This window comes from Pseudopipra pipra, chromosome 2 (assembly GCF_036250125.1).
Source record: "Pseudopipra pipra isolate bDixPip1 chromosome 2, bDixPip1.hap1, whole genome shotgun sequence".
Classification (NCBI taxonomy): Eukaryota; Metazoa; Chordata; class Aves; order Passeriformes; family Pipridae; genus Pseudopipra; species Pseudopipra pipra.
In genome coordinates this window covers 23078721-23106391 of record NC_087550.1, presented here as the reverse complement: position 1 = coordinate 23106391, position 27671 = coordinate 23078721, and the positions used below count along the sequence as shown (strand labels likewise).

General features: G+C 39.2%; 1 protein-coding gene across 25 annotated transcripts in view; it reads left to right on the top strand.

Annotated features, from left to right (window-relative positions):
• Positions 1-27671, top strand: part of ZBTB20 (zinc finger and BTB domain containing 20) — a 530641-nt gene that overhangs the window by 344759 nt on the left and 158211 nt on the right. For all 25 annotated transcript variants that reach the window (XR_010428062.1, XR_010428065.1, XR_010428067.1 and 22 more), the window contains one exon: positions 16861-16915. The gene's annotated coding sequence lies outside the window, so the exon portion shown is untranslated. The remainder of the gene's footprint in view (positions 1-16860; positions 16916-27671) is intronic.

The following is a 27671-nucleotide window of genomic DNA, read 5'->3' as shown; positions in this document are numbered from 1 at the left end:
TTGAAGGGGAAAGAAAGAGACCTGCTAGTTGACCTTGGCAAGTGTCTGATGCCTTAGGAAGACTTAGAAGTTCTCTTGGGCAGTCTGAGAGAGGGTGAGCAGGCCTTCCTGGCCACCCAAAACTTGGCGTGAAGAGAGGAGCAGGTGCACCTGAGTAGGTCAGAGAGTGTTCCACTTGGCCTTTGGAGAATTTCTAAGGAACAGGTACAAGGCCAGCTGCACGTCTCGATTCTTCACAGAGGGAAGGTCATGGAAGTTGTGGAATTGTTGTTGTGTAGGGCTAGAGTATCAGGATGCTTGTCAGATGACAGAAGACATGTAGTGCTTGAAGCAGGGAGTCCTTGCTTGACAGGGTGAGACCTCTAGTTTTGCCTTTTCAGTTGCAACACAGTGGGCTGAGTAATCCTTTCTCTTGCCATTTATATTTTCTTATGCTTGGTTAGAAAAATGCAATGATATCCTCCTAGCTAAAGCAAAGCCTGATATTTCTTAGTTGGAAAAGAACTATCCAAAAGCTGGGTTAGATATACAAGTATTTAATTGTCATTTACATTTTTCTGTTCATGATACTTAACAGTGTTTTGCTTACCACTTGATTAATCTCTTTGTCTTGGTTTATAGTCTATATTTTTCCACCAACCCCAAAGGCTCCCTAACCTTTGTTACTTCTTGCTTGAGAGTCTTTGTGGATTTGTATCTCACTTCTCACTTAACCATTTCTTTCCCTTTTCTGTTCCTTTGCTATCCAAATAGCAAAGTTCATAATTTTTACTATGGGTAAGGAACCCCATTTGTATTTGTCCCAAACTTTGAGGTCCACTAAAAGAGGGCAGGGGGAGAAACTAGAATGGAGTGAGTCATCTTTCTTGGCTCCTTGAAAGCTGGAACCAACTTCAAAGGGAGCCTCAATTTGGGGGCAGTTGCACAGATGAATCCCAAACCTTTTTACGTTCTTCCCTTTCCTCCTTCTCTCTCCTCATGTAGTCCAAACAGATTTGGCAATTTCAGTTAAGCACGTCTGTGCAGTTTTTTAAAATCCATTACATAAGTTTGTTAGTTAAAGACTCTCTTTTTCAACATATGAGCCTAAAATGGCTTTGATTTAAAAATGGAACTTGGCAGGGAATTTGTTCATATGGTAAGATTTTTTTTTTTCTTAGTTTGGTTTCATTTATAATATGTTTTAATCATTTTTGGTGTTTTCAAAACAAATGGTGAAATATGTTTTTTTTTTCTTCAATTTTTGGCTACCCTCCTCTGAAAGGCCTCACTTCTCCCTATGTGTTTAATTTGGTGCTTAAAAAAGCCTTTTTAGATAGAGGCTGCAGAATGTAGACTTAACATCCCTGTGAGGAGGGAAAATTCAGACATAGATCCTGCTGGCCAGAACTTTGCATCTCAGGGCTCTTCTCTGGTAGAAAGCAGAAGGGTCACTAACTGGGTCTCAGAGAATGTACAAATATAGAAAACAAGTGAAATACAAGGAAAAGAAAGGAGGGAAACAAGGGGGACAACACTGTTTCTATATTCACGATCACTGCATCACAATTATCTGAGCAGTTATTATTTTAAGGAAATTCTTTTCACAATCTCAGATGCAGCAAAGCAGACTGCTGCCAAGCAAAACTCTTTCTTCTAGTTCCTGAACAGAGGGGCTCTGCATTCTCTGATTGGCCCTAATTGCCCTGAGTTTTCTTACAGAGGTTTTCCTTCATGATCTCCTTAGCACATAGAGTAACCCATAGAAGAGATTTTTGCCCTTTAGCAGGTGGTTCAGACCATGCATCCTGTTAAAATCTGTGCAGTGGAACTGGGTTCTCATTTTTTGAGTGATCTTCTCTTCCTGTGCAAAGGTCCCAACTTTGTGGGAAGTTGGGCAGCAGGACACAAGTTAAAGCTGTATTCAGTCTGGAAACTGGGAATAAATGCTTTTAAAAGAAATGCAAGTCTGACTACCTGGGCCACCAGTTGCACCCAGCTACGTAGGAGACCCCAGCTTGTGTTTATACACAGACTGGCTGAAACAAAATGCGCGTTGCTTTTGCAAGGGATAACAGCAGAGAAGAGCACTATCAATCTGAAGAGCAGCCCCTTTTTTGAAAAGGGACAAGGCCTGAAAAAAAAATCTCCTCTAAGCATCCTTTGTGGGAAAACCAGTTGCCATTGCTGACAATTTAGGATGAGAAGGAAGTAGACACTGCAAAGGAAAGGAGAACAGGATCCACCATAGGAAACTATGGTAGAGGGGGAAAAAACCTGAAACTACACTTCATTCTGGTTAAGGCTGATATATGAGGTAGAGGGAAGAATCTTTCAGGCTCAGAGATGGGCTTTAGAAGATCAGCCAGAAACAAGCACACGCAAAAATAAGAAGGCAGAAGGCGTGGGTGGTTATGGGGATTAGTACTGACATATGGAGCCTATCAGCTTGAAGTTACATGTTTAAATCTGACCTAGGTCAGTCATGCCCCAAAGTCATTACGTCATTACTGTCGAACAGCTGTTGGGTGGCCTCTGTGAAATGACTTAGGGGTTTGAGCCCAGTTTCTAATGGTAGGTGTCCAAATTACCCATAACCCATCTATATTAATTACCTCCCTATGTCTGGCAATCCCACCAGAAGGACCAAACACTAAGGGTTCACCACAGAGATTGAGCTGTCCTGTTTTATCTTGGGTGGCACTTCAAGGAAGGGGCTGAAGAACTTTGGGAAAAGTATCATAGGAGAAGACAGGGCATCCCCTGCTCTGTGGTTAAAGTCAGACCACTGGTTTTCAAATCCCTCAGACCTGCAGATTTCACTAATGCTGCATTTACTCTTGAAGTCAGCAGAGGGTATTTCATAACTGACTGCTTGCATGATGTTGAATATACATCATTTGGTTTCTACTTTCGGATCATAATAGTATAAACAGGAAAACTACATTTTGAATTCATTAAGTTCTTCCTCCGCTGTTTATAAAAGATAAAAACTTCTCTCTCCTTTTTTTTTTCCTAAGGATTGATTGGTGTCATGTACATATTCGTTCACTTCTGTTTATGCAAGATAATAAGAGTATTAACATGGAGGTGGAATAATGGTGTTTATAGTTCCATCACCACTGTTTATATAAGATAAAAACAGTTTTAAAAAAAAATGAAAAAAAAAGAAAAATAGAGAGAGAACATTTGCTGTTATGTACATATTTTATTTTTTTCCACTTCTGTTTGTAAAGAATGTAAAAGAAAAAAAGTGTTGCAAGTTGAAGAGGAGTTGATTCTGTTTGTAATACTTCTGTGCTGTTTACCTAAGATAAATTAATTTAGAGTTGATGTAATGACTATCTTGGGAGAAGAGAATTGGGGTGAAAGAGGGACTGCTGGGGTTATGTCTGATACTCTTAGTACCTTGTAATCCTTTCCTTTATTAAGAAACATGAAAGATGTATACTGAATCTTTCTAGTGGGAATACGATACCACCGGTGAGGCTGGGGACACACGGTGCTGTCACGCCAGCCAATACTGCGGCCGCTACCGAAGGGGTTGGAGGCTTTTGCTGGCAGGAGAACTCTCAGAACAGAAAGGATACTGCAATAGTCTGAAAAGATCTCGTGAACGTTAAACCCCTTGGTATCATTGTCCATGGACTTAGTCCAATAATTGTGTGCCTGTATGACTCTGTTTTGTTCTGCAGCTTTGAAGTCTAATCCTAATTCCTTCAGGGAGAAAGGCTTGTAAAATGCCTGCATTTCAGAGAGACAGAGAAATACTACCTTTGATGCAAGCTCTATTGTCAGTCCCGCTCAGTCCTTCTGATTCACCCCTGCTCCTGCCCTGTGCATGGGCATATTGACAGATGAGGGAAGCTGGCAGATGTGAATGTTTCCTTGGGATGAGCACTGATGCACTGTTTCTCAGTGTCAACCAGAAAGGCCACTTATACCTAATAAAAGAGCAACTGTGTGGACATTAACACACACGCAGACAAAAAGTCCGTGAGTATTCACTTACTTTTACAAATGAGTTTGCTCCAGCTGTAGTCACGCCCTTTGTGTGTTTGCTTTGTGCAAACATTCAAGAAAGGCAGGCTTTGCTCTAGTCAAAGCAAACGGCCCGTTTGAAAAATCACATGTTCATATACTTTCAGGTACTGAACTATCAGCTCACGCACATACTTACCGTGTAAGTGGTAAGTGCTGTGACAGACGGCTTTCTGCACATGCTTTTTACCTTCCTTTGTGCAGGCAGAGGAATCAGCCCAGGAGCTGCCCTGACCTTCTCCAAATGGTGATGGACATACATATAAGACTAGCTTAAGGAAAAATAGTGAGAGAAAATCAAACTGCATCCCTAACTAGAAAGCTATAGAGTGAGTATTAGTAAATGTAGTATTGCATCAAAAATGCTTTTTGTCTTCCAGAAGCAGTTACTGTCTTTTATAATTTCATAGTGACATTTTTCTCTCCTGTAATCCTGAATGTGTCCAAATCACGATGATGTCTTCATCTCTTCTTCCCAATTCTTACTTCAGCTCTGTAAGTGGTCTTTACAAAGCAAACCATTTAAGCACATGCATAAGTCCATTTCTGTTAAGGTAGTAAAGGTTAAAGTTAGGGAAGTAAAGGTTAAATTTTAATTACATGCTTGAATCCCGTTGCGTTCACACATCTGAAGTTAAGCATGGGCTTAAGTAAATGGTTTGAGAGTTCAATGGTTTAACGTTAATCCAGTCAGGATCCAAAACCAATGCTGTACATCAGTTGTGTGACATGGTCTATTGCATTGCTTGATCCCACCTTTGCACCCCTGCTCTGAGTGTCAAGTACTTGAAGCAGATCGTATATGTTTAGTGGGCAGAATTGCCCAAGGTAGATGAAAAAATAAGCTGCATTGGGAAAAAGTTGCAATTTGCAGATGGGCCTTCCAGAAGTGGATAAGGGTTCCTTGAAAATTTCTCTCTACTAATTGCCAGCCCCTATTGCCCTTAGTGCATCTACATGGAAGTGGATGCAAAGAGCAGGGATAGCTCTCTCAGCAGGCTGAGGAGTTTAAAGGAGCTTCAATCAGAAAGTTTTGTTTTTCAGATGAATATATATTGTCATGGGTACAAAATGACATTTCCTGAAGTGAAGGCCATTCTCATCTGTCTCAGAGCATTCCAACATACAATACTGTGTGTCTTAATTATGGTGTTTCTGTGTCTAAAAAAGGCTCAGAAATTTCACTTTTCAGAGTTGTCTAATCAAGTTGCTCCACCTTGCTATTAGGCATGAATGGCAGTCAGTGCTCCAGGGAAGCCTGAAATTGAAAGAGCAGCAGGTGGGGAGCAGTGGGTCAGGATGGGTATGCATTTAGGAGAGCTGTGTGGGGAGTCCAGAAGTAGAATAGCGGGAAGTGCTGTAAATTGGATTGAACACGTTGCTAGTGGACAGGGTGAAAGATTATACAGCATTTGTCTGTGTGACCATAATGAGCTTTTTTCCCATAAAAGATTTGGGGAGAAAGTACTTTGTATGAATAGGGTCCCTTTAAGAAGCACTTTTAAAAGAGCTCATTTTCGATTCCAATCATGTATATGCCCCAGCAAGACTGTAGCCAGATGCTTGTAGATCTGAAGAAAACAGCCCAACCCTTTTCCTATCATCTACCAGAGATGACAGACTTTAAAAACTCAATGGCACTTTCGATAACTTCTAACAAGAACTGGGACTTGCCTGGCTCCATTTGTCTGGTCAATGCTGTATTTCTCTGATTTATCCCATGGAGATTTTCAGCAGAACTTTACACTTAGTGTCTAAATTAATGATATTTCTTCCTTTTTGCCATGACAAAAACCACTCTGCACTATATACATTATGCTAAAGTTTTTGTCATGGATGTAATCTGTAAAAGCTTTTTCAGCTTCATCGTTTTGACAATCTGATTCCATTAAACCCTTCCCAGGGATCACTTTTGTATGGTGTGCATGGGGGAGACTGTTTGCTCACATGGTTTTCCCTTCATTGAAGCTAGAAAACAGTGATCATCTCCCAGGTTACATGGTATGTCTTTCCACTGACCTGTCCCCAGGAAAACATATTTTGAGGAAACAGAGGCATTTTCTGTATAGCTCTCCTAGTAAACAGAGTCTTCTCATTAGTCTAGTCCATAACTTTTCTTCAAGGCTCTTTTAGGATGGAGATGTGACCTTAGCTCTTAAGCTGTATAGATTGGTTTGTTGATATCTCTGTGCAGTAAAAAGCTCTGAATACATAAGACATTTCTAAGTATTTTTCACCATTTCACTTGCACTGAAATGGAAATTGTTGAGTGCTTTGAATAAGGAAACTCTCTAGTTGTTCTCAAATACATGGTTAACTTAAAATCCTCCAGTGAAGATTCACCACAATATGGTGATACCTCTGCCAGATACCTTGCACTATTGGGGGTTCCAAAGGCGTCTGTTGCCTCTGATTCTGCCACAGTGGCAAGTGATAGATGCTGCTGATAAAAGCTAGAGCTGGTAAATGATAGAGTTGATAATGAAAGAAAAAAAGATGCTTTATTTTAAAATTCATCCCCTCACAGCATACTTTCTAAGGAAGTTTGTTGTTTTAATCTCAGTTTTATGGCAATCAGGAAACTAAGATTTTGTGGTGAAAGCAGATAGGAGCTGGGGGGAAATCTGATCCCACAAAACCTACGTTTGTCTTCAAGGAATGCTTTTTATCTGCCTTTGCTACAAGGGAACATGGTGCAGAGGTACCTCTTTGCTTCACTCTCAGTGAAGTCAGTAGAGCTTTTCATGTCGACCTGGGTGATGGGCATGACCATCAGTCTTTTTGGGGATAACTGGCAGTGCAGAATAGCAGTGCCTACAGCCTGCTTTAGCATAAAACCAAAATCTATCTCAGTAGGCTTCCAAGAGTGTCAAAGCATCTCAGGTCAATTAATTCATTTATCCATACCACAAACCAAAAGTAAATTTTAAAGTGTTGGGGTTTGAGGGGTTTTTTGCCACCTGCTAATAACTTTGCCTTCCTTACTTGTCCAGAGTGTTTCCACAGATACTCATATTTCTCACCCTGACAGCTTTCTGATCCCCAAGACTGAATAGCTGGGTTATCTCAGCTACCCATCTTACATGAAGTTTGTGTCCCTCATTTTAAATAGCAAAAGCACTGTCCGCATAAACAGACCATTATCCTGGTTGGGTTGTTAAAGTTACTGTAATGCTGACTTTATTTTCTTGTAACAGTTCAGAACAAAATGTTTCCTTTGGAAGGTCTCAGACCTCTATCCTCCCAACTCCTAATCACAGTAATATCCAACCTCAAGGAGTCATTAGTGAAGACTCACAATATCCTGTAACAAGTCAGCTATGAAGAAATTGGCGTAGTTTATCTCTTTGATTCATATGTGTATGAAAATAATGGGTTGCAAAATAAAGCTAGCATTGCTCTCATGCTATACAGTATCCACTGGATTTGAGTCTTTCCTCCCCTACCCACTTGTCTCCCAAACTAACCCTGAATATAGTTCTGCAATCGCATATGAGACAGGGTCCATCTATAGAAGTGACATGTTCTTAGACTATAAGGCCTGTTTATTGTGCTGCTTCTTAAACTGACTCACCTATAAACCTCCTTTTGATCATGGTAATTTGTTGCATTTTTAGATAACTGGGAAAATGGTGTGATGATTATATTCAAATCCAACCCATAAGGAAGGGTTTATGTTTCTGAATTGAATGGATGCAGTGAACTATGTAAACTGAGTTTGAATAAGTTCTTGGAATTACTTGGTTTTGGTTTTGGTTTTGTCTTTGTGAAATGGACATTTAGCTTTACAGGAAAGCTGATAAGTAGCATAAACTATGGCTCACCACTAAGAGACTTTGTGAAATCTCTGTGTCTGCTGTTTGGTTTGGCTTCAGCAATCAAAGGGATTGGCTTTTCTTCACTGAAAGGAGCATGCAGGTGGCTTTTCAGGTTTCTGTAAGGATTTTTCTTCTCATTTGATGTGATACAGGCTCTAAACTGGGCATCAAAAGATGTGAGTTCATTTTGTAGTTCTCCTTTAGTATTGATCAGCTTCAAGATTAGTTTAGCTTTCTCTTCTTTCCTTTTTTCATTCCATACAATTGGAATAAGGACAATTACCCCTATAAAGCAAAAAGTGATGTTCAGCTCATTGGTGGTTTGTTTGGGTTTTTTTACAAATAAAGCTTCTGAGACTATGTATATTGAATTTCACAGCTTTAGGGCATGTTAGTTACTCTCTGTAGCTGTACAGATATGGATAAGCTGTACTGTTTTGGGGAAAACTGGGAAGTTTGGAAAACTAAAGAAATAATTCAGACAGTCAGGAAGCATATCCTACAATTCAGTTATGAGTATTGTTTCTACTTGTTGACTGGGTCAGCAAATGAAATTGCCAGGCTGAGATAGCCCAAGATGGTTTGGTTGTTCAGGAGAGGAAGTTCAGGACTGTAACAGAAGTGTTGCTTTATAGGCTGAGTCCTACTAAAGAAGGTGCTAGCTACTCACAAGTGTGACTTCTTTTATATTATGTCTGACTGGGGCATATACCTTTTCCCTTCAGTTACATTTTGCAATAATTTGATTCAGTCGACTACCCTGTCTTGTCCTCTATCTATATTATCAAATGGATACTCCAATTAAGGTAGAAGAGTTGGTAAAAAATGCCATCTAAGCTAGTCTACTGTTGCACAACCTAAACTCCCTTCCTGCAGCATCATGTAGGTGGTGAGAGTCAGGGAGGGAAGCATGTCAAAGTTAAACTGACACAACTAGGATTCAAGAGGGGAGGTGGTTTGGATACATTAGCAGTAAAATTTAGGATTAGGTACAGGATCCTATAAAATACCATCAGATTTGCTGATAAGAGGGATCAGATTCAATGATAAGAGACTACATTCTTGACACTTCAGCCGTGCATCCCCATATAAAAGAGCAATGAAAAACTTAGTTCCTCTGAAACTCAATTGTCAGGGCACGCGTCACAAAAGTAACAGCATTTCTACAGAGTACACTGTTCTCATACCAAATATGAAATGGAGAGTATTGTTCCCAGAAACCGTTTTAGTAGATCTTTATAAGGTAGTTTTGATTTATTTTAATAGGCATAAAGTGAGAAGAAACGGGTGAAAAATAAATTCCAAAGTATTGATTATGGCCTTTTAGGAAAAAACAAGTTGGTTCTCCTTCTGGAAAGCTCAGACAAAGCACATACTTAACTTGTCTTTGTAGATGCCAAAGGCTTAACACTGCATACAGAAGTACAGCTGCGTAACCCTGGTGACTTCAGTGGGTCTGCAGGGGTTTAAAGGAAAGTGAAATACTTTTGCAATGCTTTTAGTCTTGTTCCAAATGTTGCATACTGTCACAAGAACACAATTCATGTTCGAAGCAGCACAAATTTTAAAAAAATGGAGCAGAAACCATATGCTATCTTATCCTTCAAGAATTTACTGTTCTTGTGTACAGTCTCTGTCAGGTTAAGATTTTCCTACAGGTCTTCGTATAGTCAAGTTCCGATTTCTTTACTGGATAGGCAGATACCCTTTGCCCCTCCAGCACCCATGGATGATGCAGACCCCCACATCCCTGCACAACCCTCCAGTCTCCTTGCAGCTCAGGCTTCACAGTGTCCCCCACCCTAGCTGAGCCTGTTCTCAGAGCATCGTGGTACTCGCAAACTCAGCCAGTGCCCTTTAGTTCTGATCTGCAGTGCCATCAGGGAAAAATGATATATCGGAGTACTTATGTCCCAAATTGAATGTTAGTCAGACATTAAAATGAAAGAAATATTATGGGGAGTCAGCACGTCTCACTGTGGAAATAAATTACATAGAGTGGGGTGTCATGGCTCTTGGGACTGCATATGGTCCAAAGACACCATTTAGAGAAGTGATCACAACACAGCCAGGTTTATCAGATCATGCTGGAGGAACATTAATACCCAGAAAGAAAATCATAATTAGCAACAGAAAGCTCCCAACCAATAACTTAAACTCATTTTCCAGGGTCACTTCCTCACATTAGTAACCTATTTGTATGTATCACTAGATTTTATAGTAATTATCTCCTTATTAATAGTAACTTCACTAATTGCTATTATTAATAAAGATGCATTTAGTTCCTAATACCTTTTTTGCTCAGCTTAACATTTTGGTTACTGAAGTTGAGTCTGCCTAAATAATTCAGTATTATTTGATTGTATTTTCCTGTGCTGTGTAGTCCAGTTTTGGAACTGCTGAATTCAGGACAGATACTTGAGAGGGTGCAGGGAACACTGAACTGACCCTGCACTAGAACTGCAAATCTCCAAGCAGGGAAGCAGAAGATATGCTTCACTGCTTATCCAGCTTGCAATAAGGAGAGCACAATTTGATGTGGCTATGGTGTAAGGCAACAGATCTAACTTGTGAGCTGCCAGTTCAACCACACTCCATCAGAAAATTCAGAAAATTCACCTACAGGTGTGAGCAGAGACAAGACGTAATTTTTAAGGTATGATCCTGAAAGGCAGAACTTTTAGGTATATATCTTTGTATATTTTGGTAGTTATGTTTTCTATTTTCTTCTGTTTGAGGAATTTGTAGCAATATGTTGGAACTTAGCTCTGAGACCTTAAAGATGTAGTCAGGGGTTAGAGTTACTGAAAGATAAAAGTAGTACTATTTCAGGCCATCTTTAAGTCAAGGTGCGTGCTCAAAATACGTTTACATTAGAAAACAAGAATCTATTTAACATTTTTCTTCCTCTCTTTTGGCTACCTTTGCTCTCACCCTGAGCCTCTTAAAGCAACTAAAGCTGTAATGCGCTGTTGCTTCCAGAGAGCTCTCCTACTCTTCTTTTAAAGATGTTTTCCTCAGAGGTCGTGCTTTGTATAGAGACTTTCCTTGACTGCAGTTCTTAGGGAGCAGGAGACCTCCAAAGGATGTTAATTAGAGTTCAGTTTGCAGATGCAAGAGATTACTTTTCTTATTTCATCTGTCTCACTGTTTTCACTCAGAACAGCTGTTAGGACTTATTTTGGGCTAAGTTACCTGTGGTATGAGTCAGCTTGATGTCTTTTTGAATTAGCTTATATATACATGAAAGTCCAAATTTTGATTGCATTAATTTCTTTTGTCTTATCAAAACATAATATTATCAAGCCTTCTTGGCAAACAGAGTATGCTGAAACATGTATTCCATCAAGACTTTTCTTTTGTATTTTCTAGTTAAGGGTCCGTGAAGTTTCTGGTTTATAAAAGCATTTTTATGTGTGTGCATGTGTATCACACATTTAAAGTCTCCTTTTCTCAGTACATATTTCTCAATTTGAAAAAGACAAGACTAAAATTTTAACTATTCTTAATTAAAAAAAAAAATTAAAAGGCTCCTTTGACTAAATTTTCCAGCTCAAATTTAACAATGATACTTTCACACTAGTGAAAGAAAATATAACCTTGAGCTGTGTTATAAATCCTCTACAGTATGTGTTGAGGTAAACTGCAAGGCATTGTCTTCAAATTTGAGAGAGGAAACAGTCAGTTGCCTTTTCTATTATCTTGTGCACTGTAGCTTCTAAACATGCTCTGTCTTTGGAAAATGAGTGATGGAAGTATTATTGATAAATATTGATTCAAAATTGTTCTCAAGTCATCATTGCATTCTCTACAGAACAACAATTTGGCTGTTTATTGCTTTAAAAAGGGCATGTGCACCTGTAGGTGGGTAGATTTTTTCAAATTCTTTAATGATACAAAGCAAAAATACATATATGTGTACCAATGTTTGCAAACGTATGTTAATACTAATGTAAATAGAAAAACTCCCTGTCATTTCTCAAAGATCATTTTATTTTGATTCTCCAGTATTGTAGATTAAGAGTTGATAAATGGCCATATAATTGGTTCTAAAGCTGAATTTGCAGTGTCCTCTTCCATATGAGCTTTCTTCCTCACTGCAATAAGTTTTCAGTGGTAAAACCATCCCTCAGTTCATCTCTTTCCTAGCACCAGCTCAACCGAGTGATGGTAATTTCCCTTCGTATTACGTAGAGTAGCCAGCCCTTCTCTTCAGTCTTGTATGACTAAATAAGTCCATGAGGACAGGGGCCAGGCTGTGGAGCTTCCTCCTCTAGGAGGCACACAGAGGTAAAGATGCAGAGGAAGAAAAGGAATCTGCCCAGTTAATCTTTTGCAAAGACTTGCTTGATAACAAAGGGAGCAGAATTAGGCCTCTGCAGAGGTCAAGATCCATAGAACTGCTTTTCTCTGATGGGCCTTTTGGGCCACTTCTGTGCTGTGACACTCTGCTTAAGTAGGTGTCATTATCAGTCCCTAAGCAGACACCATTGTGCAGTGAAGCCTGTTAATACAGGTGACTGAAATTCCAGATATTTTGACTGCTAAAGGAGATGGCCACAGGAAAAAAAAAAAAAAAAAAAAGGAAAGGGAGAACTTGAGGATCATTTTCCTCTCTCTGTTGCCATGTCACTTTTCCTGATGTGGCCCCTTACCTCGTGTGTGACATCTGTGGCTAGGGCGTTGTCATATTTCTGGTATGCTAACATAACATTTGACTGCCTTCCTCTGCATTCTTGTAATTAACTCCTAATATTAAATCACTTTCCATCTCTGGATTCCTCAGCCAGCTGATTGAAAGGTGATTTAATTGCACAGCATTGCCAAGAAACATGTTAGGTGATTGCTGGCTGTAGTAAGAAGTAATGGGAAGGTAATAGGAGATATCACAGGGACTAAGATTCTGCTGGCCATTAGCAGAGGTGACTTCAAAAGGCAAATGATAATTAGTATAGATTTCACTGAAACAAGTTTCCATCTGCTGCTAGTCACTGAGATTTTGAGCTGCTCTCCTATTAAGGATTTGCATGTATGTTCCTGGGTTCTCAGTGAAAAGGACACTTAGGGGGAAAGGGTATAAATCAACAAATAACTGTGTAACCTGCAGAAATATAAATCTATGTAGATTAATCCGTGTTTCCTAAATTGCATACTAGATTGTAATTCAATCAAAGGGTAGGGGTCTTGTGACGTTTATGAACATTTATGGATAGTATGAACGCTCAGATTAAATGTCAAACCTGGTATTCAGTTTAGAATCATGTATTATTGTTATTCATTAATATATGAAAACAACAATTATATCCACTAAAATCCTCAATTTAATTTTGCTGTAATCTGTCTCGGCTGTGTCAGAAATGCAGTGCAGCCTCTTTGCCCCCTCAGATCATTTAAAGGGCTCCACTGAATTTCAGCTGTCTGCTCTTTCACTGCATTCCCCCAGAATGGCACTGGCTCCATTTGACCCCCTCTGAACTGCAGAATTCTCTAGTAAATTATTTTCTTTATCTTCCACTGGGATTAAATTTTAGTTTAGATAGCAGGTGTAGTGCATTCAGAAGGGGAGGGGAAACAAGGCTGCATCTTAGATCCAATTCACTGAGTAGATTACATATGATAAAGCTGTGCCCTTCACTGGTTTATGTCAGTAAAGGGTGAAAATGTTTCCAGGCAGACCAGTCATTTTAGGATTATCTGAATCTGTTATCAGTCCTTCAATCCTGCTTCTTCCCAGCCTGGGGCTGAAGGAATGCTCACCTTGGTAGTGCAGTGTATCAGAGAGATCCTAAATCACTTTGCAAAAATGGAGCAGAATTGCACTTGAAGCAGGTTAACTCAAGCCATTTAGTGAATAAATTCTAAGAAGCAACTGAATGCCAATTGCAAAAATGTTTTTGACACCTAAGATATTCTCAATATTCTCAAGTCCCTGCATGGTTTACAGCCCAAATTTTACTGACTTCCAGTGGACTTTAACTTGAATGCCTCAGTCACTTTTGAAAATTGTAGTTAGCCTCATAAATCTATTATCTGCTTATATAAAGTAACTCATACCACTGGCTTTCACCATCTCAACTGCCCATAAATAGAAATTCTTCAGTGTTTAGGAACCTTATTCTCATTAAACTCAGGGGGGACTAGATTCCTAAATAGCCTTAATATTCAAATCTTGCTTGTCTTTTAGTCTTTGTGATTTAAATAAAATTTATTCATGTAGCAAAGAAAGAGAAAGTGAGCAGAATCTGGCCACAATGAAGAAAGGACAGGCTTAAGATTAGCCCTTGGTTATTCTGTCCAATGGCCAAAATGGCTTCTAAATAATAATGATTAATTAACACTTGGAATTCAATATAGAAAAGATCAGTGGATTCCATTTGTCCATTCCACCAAACAGAGCCATACTGGGTTGAAAACAAATGACATAAATTGAGACAGGATACTATTCTGCTTCTAACAGAGCGACCTGGAGAAAACAGTGAGCTTTCTTAGACTTCATTTTCTTATGTTGTTATATAATAATATATCTTGAAGAAATCTACTGTGTTAATCCAATGTAATTAGGTTAAATGTCTCTAGTGACCAACAGTGCCATATCATAAAATGTTTCACCCCAGCATTTTAATGGTTCAGGTTCTGCTCATGGTTTCAATTAAGTTAGCATGATTGCACAGGGCAGTGACAACAGGATTTGGCCCACTTCTCTCCCGCATACGTGTTCTGCAGTTATCTAACCTGGAATGAATCATAGCTTCCTCAGACATGTCTTGTTTTTCCAGTACTTTACAGGGCAAGTTTTGTTTTCGTATATTTTCTTTTGAACGAAACTGGTAATCAAGTGTCCAGACCAATTGCAATCATTTAAAAAATTACGGTGTTTCAGTTCTGATGATTTGCCAGATCCTGGTTTGCACCTTCTAGTATATTGTGCCTGTCTAAAATTACCCTACGGTTTTAATAAGGCATGACAATCTTGTTCACTTCTTACAGCAAATTTGGTGGTAATGTTGGTTTAAGTTATTACTCAGCACCTCCAGAATCTCAGGCTGTAATTTGTAGAATTCTTTGGCATCCATGTTGTCAAAGTTGCTTGACGTTTTCCCTTAAGAGACCTTGTTTTATGTTGCTTATAACAGAGCCAAACACTAACCACTCAGCCTAAAATTTTCCATTCTCTGGGGTTTTTTTCCCATACTGGATGCCTCCCACTTTTTTTTCTTTTACTTTTTTTTTTTTTACTTTTTTTTTTTTTTTTTAACTCTGGGCCTCCAAGGCACATTCTTTGGCTCAGACCTCTTGTCTCAGGTTCTTCCTTGTTTTGCAGCTCACTGTCCCATCTGCCCAGAACCCTGAAAGAAATACTACCCAACTACCAGCCACTAACAGTCCTTCACATATCATTTATTACAGGTGAGCCTATGGGCTTCCATGATTAAATCTTCAGGAGCAATGTAAAGGAGAATAAGGGATACATGCTTAGCAATGGAGATTTTTTTCCACCAGGAGAACTTCCCCCTTAAAGTTCATTAGAATAATGGATTCTTGAAAGTAAGACCTTCTCTCCACCAGCCTGATCTTGCCCTTCCTTTCATTTTATGTCATTTCAGCTTTTCAATCTGGGCAGAATCCATCCTGTTACCTGTCTCATGCAAGTCTTCCTTACATGTGGGAGCAGTCAGCTTCTTTAAAGAGACATTTACTGTTAAACAGGGCCTCTCTGGGTGGCCGATCTGAAGGATGCTGTAAACATCTTGTTTCCTGCTCTACAGGTTTTATGATTCTCTCTGCTCTTTCCTCTATTTCTTCCACCTCCCTTGCTAGTGACCAACCACTAGATATGCAAAAATGCTTTCTCTCACACTCTCCTCTACCAGGACCATAAGTCCCACAAACAGTTGCTACAACTCTGAACAAATTTTCTGCCTGCCTTTCCTCTCTCTCTGCTGTGAGAGCTCCTCTCTTTTCCTTCACTGTCTCAAGTCATGTTTGTATTTCTCTACCTCTTCCTGTAACTAGACAGGAAACAGTGGTTGAGGGCCATATCTTAAGTACTGTAGCACAGACATGGGTCTCATGGTCTTTGTCCACTGTGCTCCTCATTCCCTGATAGCAACCTTATGGAGAGCTCTGTCTGGTCTGTCTACCAAAATTTTTTTCAGCTTGGTGAAGGGAAGCGGGGACAGGACTGATTTGTAGCTTTGAACATTTGGGGAGCGTCTGCCTTTGTTTTGTGTGTCCAACAGGAGTATATGGATATAATTGTTGTTTTCATGTATTAATATATTAATATTGTTTATTGCTTCATCTCAGGTTAATATGTTTTGGAAATAAATATGGAAATAAATATATTGACAATAAAGCTTAGGTACTCCATAGCAGACCTGTAGTCTACCAAAAGTTTGCAATCCTTTTGCCATTCCACTTTCATGCAGTCATTTTTTTCTTAGGGGTCTCAGGGTAACAAATCAATCAAATCCGAAAGGTACTATGTTGACAGAAGGAACTAAGACAACACAATTTTTCTGTGCAGCTATCAGCTGTAATGTAAGCATTCTCAGCCCTAATAATAAGCCTAACCCCTCTTCTGTGAAGGTCAGGATTGAGAAGGCGAGTTCTGTTTCAGAATCCTGTATATCTGGCACGACTGGTAAGAAGGATGCCGTTCAAGTCTGGCAGTGTTTTTGTGATAAGAGCATTTGTCCGTAGGAGCCACAAGCCTATTTCATGGAGACTGTTGAAAGGCCACCAGAGAATATTTAGTCTTTGCTGGCTTGGAATTATTCCAGGACTGAAAGGCTCCTGAACCACTACCAGTTTTCTCAGCTCCATAGTTCTGGGGTCAGGTAGTTTAAAGCCTCCAAGATCTATGCAGTTTGTGAATTTAAAACACCATTTGCTTTTTTTTACCTCTTCTGTGGGAATTGCCACCATCTGTAAGTCTCCTCGATCCCTGTTTTATATTGGTATAATTTAGTGTGTTTATTGTAACTTGATTTCCTTTTTTCTTTCTCCCTTTTCTTCTCAGATCACTCACAACCAGTTTGTGGCCTTTCTCTGAAGGAACCTTTTCTGTCTCTTGAGTAAGTATTTATACTAAACATTTTATACTTTTCATTGGTATGAGTTGTGCAGTTCCATCAAAGTTAGCCCAGGGCCCTTGTAAACTTTTCTGTTGCTCCCCATGGCCACGGGACTCAATATTGAGTTTTTCTTCTAATGCAGTCCAAGATTTTGATGCAGTATCACCTTATGAGACTCAGATTTTAGTTCAGTGACATTGTGTGATTGATAGATCTGGAATTTATATGTGCATTTCTGGATGACAATATGGACGGTGTTTGTTTATACGTGGGAATATACTTGTTCTGATGGCCATTATGCCGTTGTGCTCTAATTCAAAATAAAACAGTATTCCATCCTGTGCAAGTGCACAACAAGTACAAAAAACAGTCAACTAGCATTGCTACCTGTCCTTGATGAAATTTGACCTTGTGGCATGGGACTCTTCTTTACCCAGTCCTGAGTGCTCTCTGACCTGCTCTTCTTATATGGGTAGATTAAATATGCTGTATTTTGTTTGACACCTGACCATATCAGGATTAAAAATCTATTAGTGGTTTCTTTGGAAGATGTTATGCAGGATTCTCTTCTCATCTGGTCTCCCTTTCACTTGAGTTTGGATGCTGCCATATAGGTTGTTGATTTGGTGACCTTTTTAGGTGAAGAAAATACTGTATTTGTTCAGATTATTGCATTTTTAAGACCCAGAACGAGAAGAATTAATTATTTCATAGTTTAAGTTTTGTTTTTTCCTTTTTTGGGGAATAAGGAACCTTTGGGAGTGTTTGTTTGTTATCATTTGAGTTTTAATTTTGTCAGGTTCTGACACATGATGGTTTTGCGCATTTGGAACAAAAACTCACATTTTTCTGGGATTCCTTCATACATATTGGCAGTGAAATCTAGTGCTTTTAAAACAATGACTCTTCTTGTTGCAATCTAAAGAGAAATATAGCACTACCGCTTCATAATATTTACCATAGTTAAGTAAAGACAGACCAAAGTTTTTCAAATGTCCACCAGCATTTAAAGCCACTGTTTTGGGATGTCCAAGGTGAAGCTATTTAGTGAATGCCAAAAATAATGAGGGCTTTTAAATTGGTTTAGAACTCCATGTCCAAATATGATGATATTTTCCAGAGGGACCACATAAGAAAAATGTTGGGTTGATAAGAGAAATTCACACCAACTTCACTGTGCCTTAAATCAGATTAATGGCAATTCAGAAACCCTAAAAATAGCAAGAAATAACTTTTGGGAACCTTTTAATTGAAAAAGTGGGATGACAACACAAGCATTGAATTACATTTCTTCCTAGACTTTGTTTGACAGAGCTAGCTACTTTAGTTCTCTGGCAACTCCCAATGCAAGTTTTTCAGAGAGTGATGAAGGTGGTATTCTATATAAAATGTATGGCAGAATGAATTACAAAATGAGGCATTTGTGGGATTTTTAGCTAGTAAAACACCTGCAAGAGGCTGCTTAGATGTAGGATTTGAGGAGGACCTTGATTGAACTAAAGCTTTGTGGGTTTAATGTTTAAATAACTGTGCCACTGTTTGCAAGTGCAGCACTCGTTAAGGTGATTGTATATTATTTTATGTACTTTCTTTCCTTTTTCTGAATTGTATGAAATTCAGCAGGATTGTGAAAGAAATGATGGTCCAGCATCCTTAACAGCATCTTTCTTATAAGATTGAGATGATACAAGCCCCCCCCCCCCATCTTTTCCTCATTCAAATTCTTCCTTGACTTCACTACCTGGGAAGTGTAAGTACTAGCTGTGAAATGGAGCTCTAATTCCTTTTCACTTACCATTTCACAGGTTGAACAACTTGTTGTAGTTGGTCACAACTGGGAATTTGTTTGATTTTGTGAATTTATTTTGGTGGAGAAGTTTATAACGTCCAGGCAGTTGAGGAATAAACAACATGTCTGTCAGTTGCCAAATACTCCTCAAATGATGCCTTAGGACATGGAAAACGACATTCTCGTTGAAGTATCACATTCCATAACTGAAACAAAAAGGTCATGCTGAAGTATGAATATGGCTGGATTTCAAGGCAGAATCAGTGGTTGTTTTGAAGCTTTTCTTGTGATTTTCTGTCTATATATCTTGAATCCAAGTGATGTAAGATTAACTTTTCTCCCAAGATTTCTGCACTACATTTTTCAAAAAGGATTGGTAGAGGAAAATTTTCATGATATCTAGATGGCACCAGGGAATGCACATCTTCTGGTTATTTACAGTGGAAATTAATATCCAATTTAAAATAATCGTACCCTTTTGTAAGAGATTTTTGAGACTGCACCTGCATGTATATAGACAGGGACTTGTGACTGTGTCATAAGATGATAATGTTATTTGAAAGCAGTGCCTGAGTCTGCCTGTCTGTACAGTTCTAGAGCACAAAGATGTGATGTGTCCACATAATCATAATGCAGATGCCCAAGATGTCTAAGACTGGAGTTAAGTTACCACAGAAAGAGTTGCCACTGGAAAGACTGGATCTGGGTGTTTGTGCAGATTAGTACTGTTTGAGCACAGGAAGTTGTGGAAGAGAAAGAAGGGAGGGTCTTGTCAGTGTTTCAGCTAGAATTTATCAGTGCAGGGATTTGTACTAATATGTGATCTTTGATGTATCATTATTGCTTGCAGAGTTTGGAGACAACTGTTGTTAATAAATGAGGAGAGGTTTTCAGAATGTAGCTATCATGCTTTTGGGTCCTGAGGTCCTTCACTGAATCTTGCACTGAGATGAATTCTTCAGAAGACAGGATCATCCTTCATTTGACATTTACTCACTCAATTACCTTCCTGCATTTTGTGCAGGCCACATTAGACTTTTCATATTTTATTTGTTCATGCCAGACCACATTTATTCATTAGCTGTATTTATTGTAGTTATGGTTGAAACAGCACTTTTATTGCAAGCCCCCTATCTTTGGTGGTTTATAACTTTCTGAAACAATTACCTTTTTGGCTGAAATTTCTCAAGCTTGTTCTAAGCTCAGAGGTGAATAATGTTTCAGTAAGTTTGAAAAAATCCATTAAGCCATTTATGAGGACTAGACGTTCCAATAAACGTAGGCGCATTTATTTTTTGATGACCTACTTATCCCAATAAAGTACATTATTATTCTGTTTTCTCCTGTTTTAAATTATGTTGTCTTTTAAAAGAGAATGAGGACATTTTATACCAGATTTTTAAATGAGCTTCAAGCAAGGTTTGTTCACATGCAGTTTTGTGCAGGCAAGCACGCTGGCTTGCTACACTTAGCTCACTGATAGGTCTGTTTATGGGTGCAAAAGCTTTTGGGGTTCAGCAGATTGTTCTCTGCAGGAAAACAACAGCTCAATCCCATGTGGTTCTGGTGGATAGTTGACAGTGCATATGCAAGTCTAACTACAGTGCAAGGTTAGATAGACAAAATGAGGCCGTCTTTTGAATATAGGTCTTTAGTTGTGCAATGATGCTAATATAGCTGAAGATCCAGATATTGCTTTTGTAACACTACAATGAATATACTTCTGCTGTCTTGAAGGCATGGAAAACAATTTTTCATCATACTGTCCTGGACAATGTAAAATAATTTGAGAAGTGATAAAGTCTTGTGCAATTGAAAAGGCAGAGTTTTTTTTCTTATTATTTTTTTTAATTGAACTTTTGCATAGGCTATGTAATTAAATTTAACTATGCTTTGTCTCATGTCTACAATGTACCTTTTAGTACATATGTAATGTTTTGTGTATTGCATACATTGTGGGAAGTTCTAGTGTTTATGCACACCAATGTAGCATGGCAAAAAAAAACAACTCTGCTTAGTAAAATAAAGATATTCTAAATTTATGCCAGTGTTACTGAGAGCAGAATTCGGCCCAGTATGATTAAGTGTACTGATGAATTTTGGTGCTAAACTCCATGACCTTTGCACAATTAAAATCTCAACTTTAACATTACATTAGCCTAGGTTTTCATTTAATTATACATATTTTGTTGAAAGCTTCAAAAATTTTAATATTTTAAGTCTCTTCTCATGTTTGTAATTGAACTTTTTTGTATGATTGTTTTTGCAGTAATCAAGAGGATATTAGCATGGACAGGAAATGAATCTGGAACTCTAGAGATTAATATTAATCTGCTAATGTCCTGTCCTGATGTTCTCAGGAATCCTTTCTTCTCTAGCACATTATGGTACTTTAGTAATCAGCAATTAGAGTTTTCTTATGCCTGAACTATGTCCTCGTATGTCTTTCATTTTCTGATTGCTGTGGGAATGATGGGTCTCCCCCCCATGGAGTCAGAGCAGAATGTAATGTTTCTTCTTCAAGAGCCATACTGTTAAGACAAATGCGGAGCTGGAGGCTTAGCATATTATCAGGAAGGAGATCTGAGAGTTAGTTAGGGGAGTTTAACATCAGTTTGTATTTCTGTATGGTATCTGCCATGCTTCCATGTTTTGAAATACTTATCTTGATCCCTGTGCTAACTCCTGTGTAAAGAGGCCTGGGCTCAGTGGCAGTGCTTTGGGAAACAGACCCATCTGGCCCTGATCCACAGCAGCACTTAAAAGCATGGGCCATGCTGAAATCAACATCAGGAGCAATGATCTCATCCTCCGATTGTGTAGTTCAGAAAAGACCTTTTTTGCAGGCCCAGTCCTGTAGCATCAGGCAGAAATTCAGAGGCACTGTGCAACCTCAGCCCGTTTATTCCCTTGTGCAAGGGACCTTTTTATCCCAGCCCACAGACATACTGATGCCCCTGCAGAAATTATTGTCACCCTAGGACTCCAGTAGACTCCACTGATAGTGCTTAAGTTTATATATGTAGCATTTAGGCAGGAGGTCCTGTATACCCAGTTCTCTAAACCACAGTATGTCTTCCATGTTATTTCCTCTTCTTGCCACTCCCCAGATGGTCCTGAAACATTGCAGGCATCCGTGGCATTTAGGAAATACAGACCTATCTCCAAGTATCCCCCTCTCATTTGCATAACAAAGCTGAACTGATTTTTATTTCCTTTAGCATGTGTGCAGAACTAGACGTGAACGGGGAGAATTCGTTTTCAGGTTTTCACAGCACTGTAGGATTCTCCGGGTTGGTTCAGGGGGAGGGGGTGGTGTGTGTTTTCTTCCTTTTCTGGCATAAGGGCCCCTGGTTTTACTCCAAAAAATTAATTGATAGTCCATTAAAAACTTACAACATTTGTTCTGACTTCTACTTTTATTTTTAATTTCTATTATGCAATTCCATCTGAATAAAAAACCCTCTAGAAGGTGCAATATTGAGATGCAATATTGACTTGATTGTAGGAGATAATTCAATTTTTTTCCCTAAACAAAATTTCATTGAAATTGTTGTATTTTCAGTGCTTCACTTTTGATAAATAGGCATCTTCCAATGGCCATATGTTCTATTGGAAAAATCTCAAGTCGTCCTAGTTGTATGCACCCAGATGATACTCAGTTTCATGATATGTTCCGTCGTATGGTATGTAGTACAGAAAGAAGAAAACAAGAAAGTGATAGCGGAAATGACACTGAGTCCTGTGCTTGCACTTCAGAATAAGCAGATTGGAGTCCAAGCATCACTTAAAGCTTCGAGTTCAGTAATTTTTATTTTGGTTTAGGATACAGAATAATTTCTGTTTATCTCAAATGGGGTTGTGTCCTTTGTAGCCTGTTTATTCCAATGAAAAATGCCTACATAATCTGAACCTTTGACTGGCCAAATACTTATTAGTGGTTTTGTATGATATTCGGGTAATTCAGCTTCCGCTCTCCTTAAGCAGATGAAGTGGATGATAAAGTTGGTTTGAATTCCTAGGAACTAGGAAACAAAATACCATTGCAGACCTCAGCCTTAATTTTTTAATGTATCACCATTTCCCACCTGTACGTACATCTCTTTAATTTATAAAAGATGGAGAGATGCCTGATGTGGACTATACAAGTACCTAAAAAGATGAAGAGAATGAGCCCAGAATCTGGGTCCGTGGGGGCTGAGGGGGTCGTGAGAAAGCCTGGGTTTCTCTGCCTATACAGTTTCTGCTATGGCACTGGGGTTCACAGGGGAGAGATTCGCTTCAGGTGGGTAGAAAAGCTGAGAATTTTGACTCATGAGTGCAGACAGCTTGTACTGGTGTGGTAAGTAAAGTTACCTGCCCAAGCTGACTGCTCTATCCCAACTCTACAAATATCTGACATTGTTTTGAAGCAACTCCTGAACCATAACAGTTTATTACTAAACATTTTCAAGAAACCCATCACCACTTATTTTTTGGTTTATTACCTTGAAATGTGAGCCATGGCACTTCAAAATCTGCTTTATGAGCATTTCAGGCAGCATTGTAGCAGTGGTGGATAGAGAGCTGGGTGGCAGCAACATTTGACATCCCAATACCTAGAACTGATTCTAAGTCATACCAATTCCTTTTGCTCTAGCATTGAGGTCAGGTGCATCCTCCATCTGTGCTCCATCTGCTCAGCAGGAATGCTGATCTGGTGTTCTGTACCTAATGCAGTATATCTATCTTGGTATTAGATTTGAAAAGGACAAAATGCCCTGAGGGAGATCTACAATGTATAAGTATTTTTAAAGATTTGGCTGAAAACATTTAAACTTCATGCTTCAATGGTCAACAGAAGATTTGCAGCAGATAAGATTTCTTTAAGCTCCCTTCAGAGTCCTTCTTTTCTATATTGATCTGGTTTTCCTTTTCCAGAGGATTCCTGGTTCTTGGAATATGAACAGAAGTTGCAAGAAAGCTCACTAGAGGCACAGACTTTATGCTAAGGCTCTCAGTATCTTGCTGAGATATTGACTGTCTTATGGCTGATGGAATTTCAGTCTTCTCCCCTCTTTGAAGTGTGTTCTAGGGATCCAGGGCTTTTTCTTGAGACAGTAACATATTCAAATTTAAAACCAATAGTTTATTTTACAATTGAATTTATTCCCTAGTGTCAAAGGGAAACTGAGGCAGAAAATTACTAGATCGTACAATGGAGTGAGTATCAAAGCAGGGAATGAAATCCCATGTTTAATGCTGGCTTCTTGAAATCAAAGGCAAAGCTGACTGATGGGACCAGCTTTTCTGAAGATAGCTCCAGGCTCTTCATCTGTTTTCTGTCCATTTAACCTTTGAGTACTTATAGGCTAAAGTTCTAGGAAGTTCAGCTTAGCTAAGTATCCAGAATGGTAGGAGCTCCTTTGAATGTTTATATTTTCAAACTGGACTGTAAGTTATTTAAGAACTGTGTTGAACAGAGTATTTTGTCACTTAGTGTCATAGGCCTAGCAAAATGCATTCTATGTCTAAACAAAGTTTTTTCAAAAGTTCATTGTATGAATTTAGTAAGAAAGAGTTCGGTAATTCCATCAACATTTTTAAAGTTTGAAGAAGATTCAGGGTCCAAATATGCAACACTTCCCAGAAGAAAATGCCTGTTTCTTTTGTTGTTGCCTCCCAAACTGGCATGGTTAAAGGATTCGTTACTCAGCAGTGTTCTGGGTAAAAGATCAGGCTGGTTTGCATTTTTTTGTAAGGCAGTTCACCCTTCCCCTGGCAGAAAAGGACAGTTGTATTTATACTGACAAGAACTGTAAATCAGAATTAGAATAGATGTTGGCACTGGCTCTTAATTATTCCTGGGAGTTGGGAATCAGGTACGGCTTGCATTTATACCACGACTCTAAAAGGCCACAGAGTACTTTCCAAAAACTGAACAATGCACGTGTCCGTTTTCTGGGGGTTTCAGCTATAGTAGGCTGCAGCCCACTGCTCAAACATCTGTTAAAGGAATGGGCCCATTAAAAGAACACAGCATCGCTGGAGTGTGGTGATGCATTTTAATTGTCTTCTACTGTACTTTTTCGTGCTTTTTTAGCCCTGTGGAAAAAAACAAGTTCTCCTCCAACTGGTCAGAAGTGTTCACACGAACTTACTTGCCTTGAGTTTCACTATGAGTCACCCTGATTTCAGAGGATACTGCCCAGGTGTTCTTGTTTCTTAGCAGTTTTTTCTAAGCGAGTCTTCAAAAATCTCAGTTTTCTCTAGGGTGCAGGGATGTGGGGAGTTTAGTGTTTGTCAGGTTGTTTATGGAGGACTTAAAAGATCTTTGCTCTTTACCACTGTTGTTCATCACTGACCCATCAGGCCCATGGTGCCATATAGCTGTAGGGTAACTGTTCTTCACCATGGGGCTGGTGGAATTTCGTGATAATTTTGCAAAGCCTCACTAGCCCCTAGACCATGCTTCCTTCTCTACTTATGTTTAAAGAGGTGGCTGTAAGTAAGTGCTTGCATATTCTATTGCAGGCCATCATGTTTTCAGAAGCATTTAGAGATTTGAGTCACAGCTTTCCCATATCAGGCAGCAAATACTGATTTGAGAAAGGAAGAGAGATCATTCCCTTGACCGAATTGCATTTTTTTATTTTTACATCGCCCCAGCTGGAAATTAGTCATTTTCCCAGAACAGCCCTGCTGTTCCATACACTTCCATACATACATAAAAGGTGAACTGAAGCTGAAGGAGTTGTACTTTTGGTTTATTGTTATTATTTCATTTATTAAACGGAAGTGTCCATTGCATTACTTTTTTTTTTTACTGGAATTTGAAATCTTGAAGATCAGAATATGCATAACTCTATCATTATGATAAGGTGCTGAGCACCTTGGAAGCTGATAAAAAACAAGAGCATTAGGACCTTCTAGGATTGGTTGTCTAAAACCTTTTGAACAAAATTCATGTCTAACTATACAATGTATAAGGTTTTATACAAATGTAAATGTAAATGAAGGCATATTTCAGTCTCTTGATTTGCTGATATTTTGCTGTTTAGTATAACTCAAATGTCCCAGTCCCCTTTTTTGTATTGAACAAACCCCATGGGTGCTTAATCTGATGCACGGTGTTTATAGTTCAGGGAAGTAAATAATGACTTACCAGCATGTTATTCCTGCTGTGGAAAGACCATGAGAAGGGGTTGATTTAGCATGGGCATTTTGTTTCATTGCCACTGTCCCTATTGATTTCTCAATCTGTTTTAAAGATTTGGTCAGGATCAGTGGCCAGGCTCACCTGATACAACTCCTCCCTTTGGGGATGATGATGGCATATCACAGAATCATTAAAGGAAAAGACCTCAGAGATCATCAAGTCCAGCCTTAGTATGACTTGGTAATTCCTAGGTTAAAGCTATGGGCACAAAGCAGTCCTTACACTCAAATTGGACTTTCCTCGGTCTGAGTTGATGGCCACTTACTCTTGGGAACTTCCAAGAAACTGTTGATCCAGCCTTTGCTTTTGGAGAAATGAGACTGAAAACATCATACCCTTTGAGTGTACCTGTCAGCACAAGGCAGTGGTTGGGTGCCACTGGGAGAGACAGCTCCCTGGAACCCCTATCTTCAGTACCTCACATGTAGGGACCTTCATCTAAGCAAGGAATCTAAAGAAGAACCTGTATAAACAGTCTGCAAATCCGACTGTAATGAGACATTCCTGAGGTGACTTCTGAACTTCCTCACCCAGATGGGTGTATTCTCCCTAGGTTGCAACCATGCTAGTCATGGAAGGTAGCAGAATAGAGACTGGATCACCAACAGTTGTTTCTTAGGCCTTGTAGTTGCAGACGTGTGACTGGGAGAAACATCTGAGGATGTCTGGGTTGTACAGGAGTTAACAGAGAGAGTGATTTAGGCCACCAAACGTGGATAGTTTATTGTGGCCCTATTGTAACTTTTCTTATATTTTATATCTTCTACTGACTGCACAGTCCTGTGACCTGCCTTCTGGCTGTGATTTATTTTTCCTGTTAAGTCATTGTTCATCATTATGAGCTGAGATTATTTTTCTGTGTAAATTTAACAGAGAAGCATTCTTGAACTTGAACACATTTTTAATTTTTAAAAAGCAGCAGAACCCCCTTTGCCCGCCTATAATTATGATACTAAGCAATTATAACTCTTTACCCTTTGGTCTTTACAGCATTCTTGTCAGATTAGTACAGGGAGAGGCTTAAATCAGGACACTGCCCCTGAACCACCTCACCAGCTATGGGCTTTGAACAGCTTTTTAAACCTGGATCCAAACAAAATCTTGTCTGAACAGCAAATGCAGAAACGTGGCAGGGAAGCAAGGCCGTGCAGTCGTCAGATGCAGATGTAATTTTGTTGTTATTGCTAATGCTGAAATCCTGAAGGAACAAAACTTGATTGAGGAAGCTGTTGAAGGGGAAAGAAAGAGACCTGCTAGTTGACCTTGGCAAGTGTCTGATGCCTTAGGAAGACTTAGAAGTTCTCTTGGGCAGTCTGAGAGAGGGTGAGCAGGCCTTCCTGGCCACCCAAAACTTGGCGTGAAGAGAGGAGCAGGTGCACCTGAGTAGGTCAGAGAGTGTTCCACTTGGCCTTTGGAGAATTTCTAAGGAACAGGTACAAGGCCAGCTGCACGTCTCGATTCTTCACAGAGGGAAGGTCATGGAAGTTGTGGAATTGTTGTTGTGTAGGGCTAGAGTATCAGGATGCTTGTCAGATGACAGAAGACATGTAGTGCTTGAAGCAGGGAGTCCTTGCTTGACAGGGTGAGACCTCTAGTTTTGCCTTTTCAGTTGCAACACAGTGGGCTGAGTAATCCTTTCTCTTGCCATTTATATTTTCTTATGCTTGGTTAGAAAAATGCAATGATATCCTCCTAGCTAAAGCAAAGCCTGATATTTCTTAGTTGGAAAAGAACTATCCAAAAGCTGGGTTAGATATACAAGTATTTAA